We start from the raw sequence: 14,701 nt of genomic DNA on the forward strand, positions 1-14,701 counted from the left end.
TGAGTCATTTAACTTTTTCCTCTCTATTTCTCTTTCTCTCTCTTTGGCACTATTAGATGCCTTCATTATTGATTTACAAGGAGTTTCAATGGTTCAGAACACATTAAAGTGCTGCTGAAGGCCACTTACTATTTGATTTGAGTTTGATGTCTGATGATGTGATGACACTGTTTGATTTGTGCGGGTACCACAATGGCCCTAAGCCTGGAAATACCAGAAAGAGAGAATTTAGCAAACTATTACCAACTTTTCATTCGTTATATTGGTGGCATGAATGGATATTAAACTGCTTAATCTAGACCTGCTCACTTTTTGGTGGATTTGTGTTAGCAGAAAACAACTTTCTTACATATCAGCTTTTTTTTCCAAACTCTGTCATGGTGACGATTGCCTACACAGGCAGCTGACTTCTAAAGCAGCATTGTCACTGACTGATTTGAAACATTCTACTTGGGCAACTGGCTTCTAAGGGGACGTTCAGACGACCACATTTGTTTGTGTGCTAAAAAACTAGAAGCAACACAACAAACAGAGCATAGCCTCCTGAGACCCGAGCGTGACTGCTATGTGCATTTTCCATTTCCCTTTTTGATTTGTAACTATTAGCACCTAATAAACAAGCAAAAATAATTAATAAATCTAGAGCAAATAGTGAGATATAGGATGCTCCCTTGCACCCTATTTAGTGAATGACTAAACCTCCACTGTGCTGTCTGTCTGCACTGGTCTCAGAACAGTTTGAAATGCTCCTAACTCAATATAAAGCCTCTGAAAGCAACAGTTTCAGCTTTTGAATGCATCCATTGATTCTCAATGTGAAAATGCACAGTGAATATAGGAATGCATTTACTAAAGTTAATGAATAGAACCATATTGTACACTGATCAACTTTCAACTTTTGAGGACTTAATGTCCGAAAATCCACGTATGTGGACATGTTTATCAGCGCGTTGACGCATGATAAATCATTTTTAACTAAAAACAACGTATTTCTAGTTTAAACAAAACTAGAGACTCTAAAAAACTTAAGTAGGTTTCTTACCAGAGGCACTTTTGTTGGCTCTCCACCCAGAGAAGCGTTTAACGGAAATCAAATTCGTGTTGTTGTGACATGCGACTCCGTGCGCCATTAGTTTAACCCTTAAATGACAGTCTAGAGTCTTGTGAACAGTATTCAGTCTGTTATCCAAAGCGACTTACAGAGCCCTTATTACAGGGACAATCCCCCCTGGAGCAACCTGGAGTTAAGTGCCTTGCTCAAGGACACAATGGTGGTGGCTGTGGGGATTGAACCAGTGACCTTCTGATTACCAGTTTACCAGTTATGTGTTATGACCACTACACCGCCACCACTCCATGGACACGGGGTCGCACGGGATAACGCAGGTTCACGTGATGCGTTCTTCAAAGTTTTTATTAACTTGATACGCCAGCTAAAACTTCATGCGCCAGCTAAAAAACTTGCCACTCCCATGCAAGATGCAACACTGAGATGCGGACAGTCAAAACGCTGTTAGCTTAGCAATATGTAAACATAGAAAAACAATTGAAAACCAGTACAGACAGACACAAGTGAAGCAAAAGTGGAAATTATACCTCTTAAGTGACTGATTTGGAATACTCTTACTAATAATGCTTCTCACATGAGGCGCACAGGAGACTCAAATCACAATTGATTTTTAATAGAGTATGGTGTTAGCATGATGCTAAGCTAACAGCGCAATACTTTAATAATGACACCGAGTCAGTCTGGGATTACATAAAGATACAGAAGCAATTGAGACAGCTTAAATAGATAGAAGAACTGTGGCAAATTCTTCAAGAAGCTTGGAACATCCTATCTGCCAACGACCAAGAAAAACTAGGTGTACCTAGGAGAATTGGTGCTGTTTTTAAGGCAAAGGTGGTCACACCGAATACTGATTTAGATTTTTTTATGTTTACTGGACTTTGTATGACATTAAGTCATAAATGAAAAATATTTATGTAATTATTTTTGAAGACATCCTCACTATGCAAATTCTTCACAAGTGCCTAAAACTTTTGCACAGTAAAGTACATGCAAACAAACAGCATGCTACTGAAGGTCATTGGTTTATTTCTACATTGAGAATAATTAAAATGCAAAGGCAGACAAGGACTGTGAAAATATTCCCCCTACCTATTTAAAAATGTCAGATAATAAGTAACAGGCCTATTGCACTCACCCCATCTTCACCTCTACATCTCATGACAGAACAAATGTCAAATGACAGCGAAGCTTTTGACCTTGCCGTCACAGTCGTAACATCACAGTTGCCTCCTGCGCTGACCTTGAGAAATAAATGCAGCAAAGAGCAAAGCGAGAGAGAGAAAAATAGAAAGAAATAAAGAGTGAGTTGACAAACGGTCCCCTCTTAACCTCTTATTACAAAAGAACAAATTTCACAGAAATTTCATTTGGCAGTGTTAATAGTTTTCTCTTGTTAGTTTAGAAGTACACTGATGGAGATACTGAACAAGCTCACTGATGTTATACTTTTCATTACAATTAAGAACCATGACTCTCCAATACGCATGAATGACTGATAGCCTTAATGGCTAATTAATTACACACTGTATATCCCATTTGGAAAACATACTGTAGGGACCTCTATGTTTCCTGGGCTAAAGAGTGTTATTGTGGTTCTCCTCTGATGAACAGAGAGCAGGGGAAAGACATGCATGTTTTAGAGCGAATTACTTATATTAGTGGACGGATCATGTTGAAAGGCATCTTGATTTGAAAGCCACTATTTGCATAAGCAGACTTTAGAAAACTGAATATCAAAAGAAAAATATGCTTTATTATTTTGATAATATTAAAAGGCCAAAAACACGCAAGTGGTTTGAAAGACCTATATAGAAGATGAAATCCAGCAGGGGGATATTACAAATAAAAATAAATGAGTCTGGACAAACAGCCCTTTCACAGGCCATTTCAGATGACACATACTGTACATTTCATGCCATTTTTAAAATTATCTAATTTTCTCAGTTTCTCTCAGCCTGTTCACAGCTGTTTTCAAGTATTGGCAGTGGAGGACGCTAAGCCCCACAGGACAGACCCACTTAATTAATATTTTTGTCTTGTTTTCCAGTAGAAACTGAGTGAGGTTTATGCTTAAAACAAGAAAAAACTATTTGCCAATGGGGTAAAAAAAATAAAATAAAGGGAAAACTATTTTTTTTCCTACCCCACAGGCTGATTATTATTAATTAATTAAAAAAAAATTATTTTTTGCAGTGCATAACAGACTATAGAGTGAAAAGCATGTAATGTGTTTGATATGAACAGAAATATATGAGATTGTTTTGTTTGCTGTAGTTTTAAAACCATTATTTTACAAGGAAATGTGTTCATTGCTCATAATACCTGTCTAGAAATGCAATTAAGTATATAGGCTGCTATAATTTGGCCACAGACAATGAAATTCAATTAATTGATTTCCACATTAACAATCTGAGTTTATCTTTAAGACAAAGAACCAACCATTATGTGTAAATATATAGTCTATAGTTTTTGAATTGTCCAGAATTATCCATGCAGATGATGGTAGACACATTTCTCTCAAACAGGGAATGTCTTTAATAGTATGTCAAATAATAACATGTAATTAATTAATTAAGAAAAACACATAATTTGACTGAGCCTCTTTGATCTATCAAATGTCATTGTATTCATGTTTGTTGTGAGTGTATTAACCGGTCTTCTAATTACTAATCCAACTTAAAGGCAAAATGTTACACCTCCGATTTTATGCATTTACGCCTAACATGAGTGAAACAAGTCCAATTGAAATTCATTAACAACGACCAGTCTTGGAAGTAATTAACAGCTCCGATTATAAACACAGGAACAATACCCTAATCAGTGACCTGTCTGAATTTGACTACCCACGTTGCTCTGCATGGACCGTGCACAGCATGCTTGCTGGGCCGTGTGTGGCTGTGGAACAGGGCACGCCTAATTAGACGGTAAAATCCTTGAGGCGAGCGGAGCGAGGCATTGTACGGTGTCGCTTTTCTTCCCGTCAGTCTTTCAGCGTGGGGCTAGATTGGCGCTGGACCCGGGGTTTGTGGGAACCGGGACAGCCCTTTCACGTAAGCCCTCCTCAGGTCAACATTATTACACGGCCAATTAAGTCAGTTCAACGGACTTAAACGTGGGTAAAATAGCAGGGGCGATATTTTTCGTCAGTCTTCCCCTCAATGTTGTACATTTGTCTTGAACATTGGGGGGGAATCTACGCCCCTGCCTTCCCTCCTGCTAGCGTTGCTAATCACTCAATCAACTACCCTTAACTTACTTTCTTGGTTTCTGACATTATACACCACAGCTAATTTGATTAACTAAAATATATGACCAATAGAATTGCTGAAAAGTGCAGACCGCCACATTGAAAAAATGTGCTTTGTAAATCTTAATTATGAGATATTATGTAATATTTATGTGATGAAGTTGTAATTTTGGACCCTTTTTACTCCATGTGACAGTGATGAGTTTCCACCTTATATAAACCTTTTTACACTCACTGAGCACTTTATTAGGAGCACTATGGTCCTAATAAAGTGCCCGATGTGGTCTTCTGCTGTTGTGGCCCATCCGCCTCAAGATTCAACATGTTGTGCATTCTGAGATGCTATTCTGCTCAATACAATTGTACAGAGTGGTTATCTGAGTTTCGGTAGCCTTTCTATCAATTCAAACCAGTCTGGCTATTCTCCATTGACCTCTCTTATCAACAAGGTGTTTCCATCCACAGAACTGCCAATCAGCACCATTCTGAGTAACTGTTGAATGTAAAAATCCCAGGAGATCAGCAGTTACAGAAATACTCACACCAGCCCGTCTTGCACCAAAAATCACTGAGATCAAGTTTTTCCCCATTCTGATGGTTGATGTGAACATTAACTGAAGCTCCTGACCTGTATCTGCATGATTTTATGCATTGCACTGTGGCCACACCATTGGCTGATTAGATGATTGCATGAATATATAGGTTTACAGGTGTTCCTAATAAAGTGCTCAGTGAGTGTAGTTCTAAGGGTCCATTAGATTCAAAGTCATAATTATGAGATGCTATGTCATTATGAGATGATGTCTCAATCATATCTAAAAAGTCATAATCGATCCTAATCTAATACCTTAGATTTTTATCTGTGATTATGACTGTTAATCTCAACTATGACTTACTATTTCATCATAAACTTGATTTAGATTTTCATATATTTTATCTCATAATTTTGCACACACTGTAAACCCTAGGGTTGTAATTACTGGAAAAATTAAGTAGTCTTAATTATACATTACTTGTAATGTCAAGTTTTGGAATCATAACGCAAATGCTTACACTCCTTGAACTTATTTATCTTAAAAATCCATAGACTTAAGATTTTAAGTATCAATAACTTAAACGTTTGACAACAAAATTGAGGCTATAGGGAATACCCATAATCCCTTGTGCTTGAATTCTTTAATAATTTTTCCTTGGTCAAAGGGAACATATGGATGCATTTAAATGATTATTAGTTGTTTTTAGGAATTCATTGAGGTTTTAACTCTTTTATAGCATTATTTATGTTTTGTTCTGTTGCAAATAGTTGTTTTGTGTGGTGTCACTATTCGAGTGATCTGTGTCTCCTTTGGTCAAGTTGGACCCTGTTGAACCTATCTTCGTTCTAAATATCTCAGTTAATTTCTTGATAATATGCAACTGGAAAAGTTTGGAAAATTACATTTATTTTATGATTCACCTAGAATCAGTTATAATCTACTTTATTTGAGTAAAGCCAATATATTATGGTTTTAAGTGCATAATTATGTCCAATAATTTAGATTTGATCATAATTAAAAAAATGTGTCTCAAAATTGACTTTTTGTCATAAATATGAATTTGAATCTATTAATTATGACATTTTATCTAGACTGTGCAAAATGTAGGTGCATGTGGTTTGGCGAAATCACCGCGCTAATGGGCTGGGTCAAGTGCAATTTAATTCGCAGGTTCTTTCACTGGTTATTGCATCTAAGCAGGGGCGGATCTAGAAAAATATTTATGGGGTGGCGAGAGGGGGTAGGAATTTTTTGAGGGGTGGCAACATATGGCAGACTTATATATACTTAATTTAATCATGTTTATCACAGTTTGATGAGAAATAGTATGTACACACTACAAAAGGGCACAGACTGCCATTTACAAACACATACAGACAAACTTAATCTCATGCAATTAATGTCTTGCATTTGAGGTTTCATGTGAAACAGTTCATATTAGGAATAAGTGACCATACAATGTGATCTCACTTAAAGGAGATAGAAGTATGATTGAAGTAAGGGCATTATCACCGGAAAGGCATTAAGTCTCTTGCCGCTCTGGCCTCATCTCGTGCTGCATTCAGTGCAGTCGGACATTGGAGATTCGTGCTCGTAAATTGTCAAATTGCCATAACTTTTAATTCTTTGCTGCCAACTGGGGTGGCAGCAGGGGTGGCAAGGTATTCTTTTAGGGTGGCATTTGCCACCTTATGCCACCCAGTAGATCCACCCCTGCATCTAAGTACTATTATATATTCCATTCCCTGTAAAGAACCATTGATATAAACAAAGACACCATATTCATAAGAAGTTGGTAGTGTAAATTGGCTGTATGCAGTGCATTAGAAGAATAAAAATATGATCTTTTGCTTTGCAAATTAACTGCGTCCTTGTTGAATGTCAGGCATATCTGTATGACAGTCACCCACTCCTTATATACGCATAGAAAATATGCTCGTAAGAACTAATTGGATGTAAGCTCTATTAAATGATAGAACATTTTAATATTATTAATCATATTGATCTACTGACACATAAATCATCTTTGGTATTCACAGTAATTGTCAGGGACATAATTTGACGTTCCACTTTATTTTAAGAGTTAGGACATTGACTTTTGCTACCACCTGCTGGTGGAATCTTCAAACTGCAAATGCAGTAACTGAGTTTAGACTTTGTGCGGAGAATAGACGTGGTTCTCAGACATCTTCGCGCAATGACCTGCCAATGCACTAACATACAATACGCACAATACGCAAACTAATTAGTGCCCCCATGGAAATTTAATAAGATGCAGCGTACGGTTTTTGCGTGTAGTTTTGCGCTTATTGTGGTCACAAAAATAGAGGCCCAGAATTATGACAATCTAATAATTTGTTTAATCTTTTATTTTGACCTTTCCTCACAATTATGACATACTTTCAAAAATTATGACTTTTATCACTATACTATTTCATAATTTGTAAAACATATTCTCACAATTATGACATAAATATGACTGATATAATAATGAGATTTTATCTCATTAATATGACTTAAAATATCAATAAAATTAAAATCATAATGGCAGAAATGGGCTTCCATAGTTATTTACTTAGGTGTCAAATGATTATGTCTGATCAAATATTGGTTTTCATTACAATGAAGCCAGAGGCGACTGGTTTAAAACAGGTGACTTTTTGGTATCAGAAGCAAAACTAACACAAGAAGGGTTTTCGTGTTTGAGGCAGCTGTGGATCCTGCATGCTCAGCTGGTGTCACACAAAGAAACAGGTGATGGTGCAGAGATGTTTGCCCTGCGAGGGTGTCGCCGTGTGCTGCTTTCCCTGGAATAAGCTCTCTCAGTAAAATCTGCACCTGGCCTGGTGGTCTTTGCAACCGTGGACAAGCTCTAGCAGATGTTCTGCTCTCTTTTGTCCATGACTTCGCGGTGGTTGCTCCGTGGGACAAAACTGCTGCGAGAGGTGCTCCTGGTACAGAACGCTAATCAAAAGATTCCCCCTTTACCCCCCACACTTCCAGAAAGTGTGAGAGGCCACTTTGAGAGTGGGGAGCTTGGAAGGGTAATTGTGCATGATTAGCAATTTTAATTACCAGGTGCTCGGGGTCCCATCTGAGAGAGTGTAAACAGGATAGCACTCACATCTCCTTGAACATCCCACATGACTGTCTGATGATGATGATGTGTGTGTGTGTGTGTGTGTGTGTGTGTGTGTGTGTGTGTGTGTGTGTGTGTGTGTGTGTCGACTTGAAAGAGAGAAACATATTGCCATTTACAGTAACAATTAAGGCTCTATGTTGCATTTCCACAGTTGATGATCCATTAGTTTTTGAGTTTATTAAATTTTTTTGTATTGTAAATTTCACAGCCCTGAACGCAAACTAGTGCATACACTCTTTTCAGAAAAGCAACAGCCATGAGCCCAATCTGATTAAATTGGGTTTCTCCATTTGAAACAGCTCTTCATTTCCATGTCAGTTAACCTTGCAAATTCTGCTGTTTTTTGTTTTGTTTTGTTTGAATGACACGAGAATGTCTTCTCAATCTAATACATTTTTTCACAGTGAATGGAGGACAAAATGGGTGACAGTACTTATTCAACAATATCATCCTCTTTAATCAAAAGAGCGGAGCCTTTAAGATCGCACAAGGTTGAGGTGCCTCATTATGTGAAAATAAGTACCATCTTACACTGACACCACATACATAAAGATATGTGTGCGTACTGACCCAATCAACTTCTTGTTCTCATTTGGAGAACGAACTTAGCCTTGAGCAGCATTCAGACCACAGTTCTGTACACTATCGTCTGGGTTTGCTCTTCAAAGACCAACTCAATTCATCAACACAATAATATGCCGAATTTATGGATTTGAGCACTCTTGCTGGAGGTTTTAATTGCTCTTTGATCTCACTGTACCACATAATATTGAAGAACTTTTCTGAAGCACCCAAGAGAGTATTTTGTGTTGCAAGCCAGCACGACATGTGAAAACAACTTTGTATCAGTGAGATGTTTAGAGATGAGCACCAGTAGTTGTTTGTGGAAACCAGTGTCCTTGCATTTATTCAGGATTTTACCACAATTCCTTTTTTATGTTCCTCTAAAGTAAAAAATTATGGATTACATGACCTTAGTTCTGTTATAGAATTTGTATTTAACAGTGTTTTTATGTGTGTGTTTATTGGTGGAGGGAGTCTCTTGGGTCCCTCTGCCACGGAGATCCTACCTGATGAAGCTTTACTCAGTCACCTTATCTGAGATGAAAGATGCCCTTAGGCAGTGTTACAGACAGTCAGAAAGGGACACTTACACTAGCGTGATTGGTGTAGTGAATTAAAAGAGCATTACAGACCAAATTAATTAAATGCAGGAGTCACTTTTAAAGCAGGAGTCACTGATACACACACAAACCTGGTTATGGATATCATCTGGAGCATATGGATGGTGTATTCATCAACATGATCACATTGGAAATCGACATTTTGCTTCAGAAAGTGAATGTACCATGAATGTAACCCCATTCAGCCATTTTACTGACATGCGCCACCCCCGATCAGATGAGCATAATTCCTTTTAGCACTACTTATAACGTGTTGTGCAAACAGCCTCAAAGACATGGGTTCTGGTCCCATGAGAACCAGGAAGTACCAATCAGAGGTTGCATTTTTGCTCAAAATTACAAATTTTGCTCCATTGATGGTTAGGTTTGGATTAGTGGTAGAACTGATTCAAATATGCATTCCTATTACGTAATTTACAACAAAAATATAACTTGCTTTTGGCGCCACACTGTGGACATTTCACCTAGAAACTGAGGCTCACATGTGCTTATTCAACAACACTTCCAGCTTCAGCCACTGGTGACAGTGATTAACATTTTGCTACAGCAAAGCACACAGATTTGAGGTCAATGCTCTGCTTTTTGGTTCAGTTTATAATTAAAATATTATTTATATTGTCAAGCCGGTTCTCGCCTCCTCCTTTCCATTAATCCCTTTACACTGGTGGCGAAACCCGGGAAGGAGGAGGGATGCGCTGTAGTGTATTTCTCGCCGCTACCATCCACCCCAAAGGAGCAGCCGTGGCCATCTGCTGGAGGACGGAGGAGCCCGGCTGCCTGGAAGAGGGGAGGAGGGGCTCCCAACCAACAGCCTGGAGTGGTTACCGCTGCCAGGGGCAGGAAAGACCCCTACCTTCCACCAAAAACACGGCGGGGCATTCCGTCCGCCAGGGGCCAGAGGACTGCCTCCGATCCACCAGGGGAGATGCGGCTGTCGCCAATTAGAGGGTGGAGGAGTGGCCGAGGACCAAGCTACGGCATATCAGAGAACCGTCGAGTAAGTGTTTTTTCTCTCTCTCTCTCTCTCTCTCTCTCTCCCACTGCCACTCCGTGGCCTTTCCCTCTCTTTTTTTAAATGTTTTGTTAATTTGGCACGATCGCCGTTACGGCGTGTAGGTGCCTAACTTTTTTGTTTCCCTCCCCTTGTCCCCTCCCTCATCCAGGTAGATGGGGATGACCTGCCGGCAGATGGGGGTGTATGTCATGCCGGGGGCTACCCTGCCTGAAAGAACGAGGGTGGATTGTGGCAGGGTGGAGGGTGCCCTCAAGAGGGATAAGGGCCTACCGAAGACGGCAGTGTGACAGAGAGAGAGATTTACAGACAGCTGTCTTACACCTGTGTGTGTGTTTGTCTTTTTGGTTAATTTTGGTTAATTTAATTTTATTTATTTATATTGTCAAGCTTTCCTATAACCCCTTTACAGAGACACATTACATTACACTTGGTGGTCTCTTTTGACAACTTGTGTTTAGATTTCGAGGGGAGAGTCTTTGATTTCATGATGACATACATATGTCATTATGTCTGTGTAATACTGAATGATATTAAGCACAATAAATAGTAAAAGAAGACAAAGAAAACTAAAAAATGGAGCACAGTTTCTCATAATTCTACATGAATTTAATATGAGTGCAAAAATGACATTTAGAGTTATATTACTGGGTACATGTATTAACTGAGCTTTGAATGTGCATGCTTGACATATCTGTATTCCAGCATGTAGATAGTAGACACACTGAAGGATTTTGTGACGTTCTTGTGCATGTACATGTACATGTATTCGCTTATTTTTTAAATATTTGTTTCTCTTCAAATCCGCACATGACAGACAAAGTTTAAACTCTTGTTTTATAAGGCGTCGCTCTGCTGCTGTAGTACTATGAGCCCAATATCTGAATGTGTTTGAAGTGGACAAATCTCAAAACAATTTGGACCATGTTACAGCTGTCTTTAGCGTTGTCCCGTTTCAAACGCATTGCCCAAAATGCTAATATCTAAATGAATTCACAAACTTGTGCACAGTGATAATATGCCAACAAACATGAAAGAACGTCTCACGCCCATTTTTTACACCGATTTGCACCGAAAGGAAAAAAAACACAAGAAAAACAGCTGAAAACAATAAAGACAGCAGATAATGAAATGCAGGGGATGTTTTATTTTATTTTCTACTTGTCTCCCGATTCCCAATGCCTTGCTCTCATCATGCACACATCACTGTTGGTTGTGCGCTCTGAGAATTCTTGTCACAAACCTAGGAGACAGGTTTGAGTCGTGTAGTGTGCAGCTGGCTTAAGCACAAAACGATTTTAGCAGCAAAACATTTGACCTTCTGTTACCAAATTCACATTGTGATCAGTTTGTATATTGAGAATGCATCATTTTACAGACAGGGATAAAATAAATCTTCTACAATATTAACACTATAAGCCCAAAATTCTATATGCCTGTCTATCATGTGTGCACGGGCATTTGGGTTTGCTGACATCAGATTTGCATATATGTCTTTGGAGGGCGTGGTTTGGAGAGAGGGCGTGTCGTTGAGGTTAGTAAACCATGGAAACTTATGAAACGGCTGAAATTGCTTGCAGCACCTTTAATTTAATTATTTTTGGCCATATTAAGAGTATTGGCATCAATGGATAACTGTGCACCAAGTCCACAAAAATAAGTCAAATAAGAGTTTGTTTCAGCAATTTTGCACGTCTCAATATGCTGTGATTAAATTGTATTACGTGTCTTTCAGCATTATACTGGAAATTGCATATTGCTCTTTAGATATCGGTATCTGTCATTGTAAAATCCAGTAAGTACTAACTTAAACACAGTGTAAGTTCCTTTAATTACATAGTTATTTACATTCTGTCAAAAATGATAACATTTGTTGATTTCTGTTTTTAGAAAAGGATGTTACAGTTTACAATGGGACCTGCTTTCTGGCCCATGTCAATGGCTCAATACCAGGCTGTTTGGGTTGTATTAGTGCCTATGGTGTGTCAGTCTGGTAACCATGCTGATAGCTAATGGTCTAATCCATATCACATTACAAACATGATGATTAAGTGCTGTCTCGCAGTAGGATTATCATGGGATTATTATGGGATCAGTGATATCTCTGATCTGTGAGAGACTCTCTCTCTTCAAGTGTCCTCCCTGAGGTACATCATATCACATCAGATACACATCAACTCAAGAGACTTCAATCAGGTGCTGGTTAACCTGCAGACAGAACATTTCCATAGAGAATAACAGGATGTCATTTAAATTACAAGATATGTTTGAAATCATTACATTTCAAGTGAGGTTTAGAAATGATAAACTCTACATACCTTATATTTAGTGATTCTGAGACATCAACACAGGTAGGATTGTAAATACAGGCTTTCTCAGTCTTATATTCTCATTATTGCCTCCCTGGAAGGTTTTATCGTTTCCATCAGAGGCAGGTTAATGTGAGACTGTTGATGTTTGACTTCAGTAAACGTTAAAGGCCACTTGGTGCCGTGCAGATTCTTAGCAGAACATGATCCTTGGAACCCTCCCACTCACATGTTGGATTGGTTTACTGATGATTGACATCTCTTTGCATGCTGTCAAGACCTTAGGACTTTTCGGATGTTAGGGCAGGTGACTTGTCGCACATCCCAGGTGTATATGCCTAGTCTTTATGATTTATCTGAGGTATAAGCAATGAAAATTGGTAATAATTGGTTTTAATGTTTAAATTATGTTTATATTTGCTAAAATCGCCTAATTATCATGAATGACTCATATCCCACAACAGGGAAGTTAATTAAATGTCTTTTTCTTTTTTTTTTTTTGGACATGTTGATCCAGTGTGCAATAAATGTATGTTATTAACAAGGAGTGGTATTCAAATAAGGGGGTAAACAAAGAAATAAGTGCATTCAAATACAGTACACTCCAATACACTGATGACTGCCAAAAATCAGCCCAAACAATCCGACAATGCAAGAAAATTGCATTTACATGATACCTCAATCATCTGGGCTTAGAACATACAGCTGTTCAAGTTGTAGTCCAAAAAACCAGAAGACAACTTTTCAATATGTATATTTTTGTATATATATATATGTATATATACCTCTAGTGGAGCGGCTAAGTGATATAATCGTTCAGTTTATGATACAAGCGTGAAAATTGGCATGAGCAGTCTCCATGGGTCACTTGACAAGAAAATTGTCCGAGCCACTTGAAATTTCAAGATGGTGGCCATTTTTCAAGATGGCCAACACCTTAGTAGAGCAGTTAAGTGATATAGTGGTTTATTTGGTGATACAAGCATGAAAATTGGCATGAGCAGTCTCTGATGGTCACTAGACAATAAGCCACCCACAGCCACTTGAAATTTCAAGATGGCGGCCTTTTTTTTCAAGATTACCACCACCTAAATGGAGCAGTTAAGCGATATAATTGTTTAGTTAGTGACATAAGCATGCAAATTGGTATGAGCAGTCTCTAAGGGTTGCTTGACAAGAAAACACTCTCAGCCACTTGAAATTTCTATTTTCAAGATTGCCGACCCCTGGATCCTCAAAAGATCAATTTTCCGATAGAAATGTATTGGGTTTTTTTTCATTAAGGACGATTTGGTGTCTTTTTATTTTATATGTTTTAGATTATTCTAAAGAACAACTTTTAACGCATCAAAATACAGTTGTGTTGATTTGTTGATTATAGATAGATTAGACAAGAGTGAATATCTGCACTACCAGGGCACACTGGTGATATATCACTGCTGTTAAACTCAGAGTGGGGTTCAATGTCAGCTAAATGCTGTCTAATCTACCCCAAAACAGTTAGATAGCCGCACCTGAATTGACAGGTTGTGCCAGCGCGGGAGAGCCGAGCCAAGGTTAATGTGGTTTTAGTTAACCGGATGGTGTACAGATCGCACGGGATATAAATGGCATTGGATGAACTATCGGACTAAGTGGACTAACAATCGGACTATATCACTTAACTGCTCCACTAAGGTGTCGGCCATCTTGAAAAATGGCCGCCATCTTGAAATTTCAAGTGGCTCGGACAATTTTCTTGTCAAGTGACCCATGGAGACTTCTCATGCCAATTTTCACGCTTGTATCATAAACTGAACGATTCTGCCAAACATAAGCACTTAGCCGCTCCACTACTCCTTGAGTAATCATACTAAATTGCTAATTTGGAATTTATATCCATTATCCATTATATTGGCATTATATCACAGTTGAAAGCTATTTGGTTCATTAAATGAAGCTTAACATTGTCTTTGTGTTTGTTTTTGAGTTGCCACAGTATGCAATAGACTGGCATTTCAAAAATGGCAAAAAAGAAACAGATTTCTCTTGAAACTTGTCAGTCAATCATTGTTTTGAGGAATGAAGGCTATACAATGCTTGAAATGGCCAAAAACTGAAGATTTCATGCATCAGAGTCTCTAGTTTGAGAAATAGACGCCTCACATGTCCTCCGCTGACAGCTTCATTGAATTCTACCTGCTCAACACCAGTTTCATG

Source organism: Xyrauchen texanus, chromosome 5 (assembly GCF_025860055.1).
Source record: "Xyrauchen texanus isolate HMW12.3.18 chromosome 5, RBS_HiC_50CHRs, whole genome shotgun sequence".
Lineage (NCBI taxonomy): Eukaryota > Metazoa > Chordata > Actinopteri > Cypriniformes > Catostomidae > Xyrauchen > Xyrauchen texanus.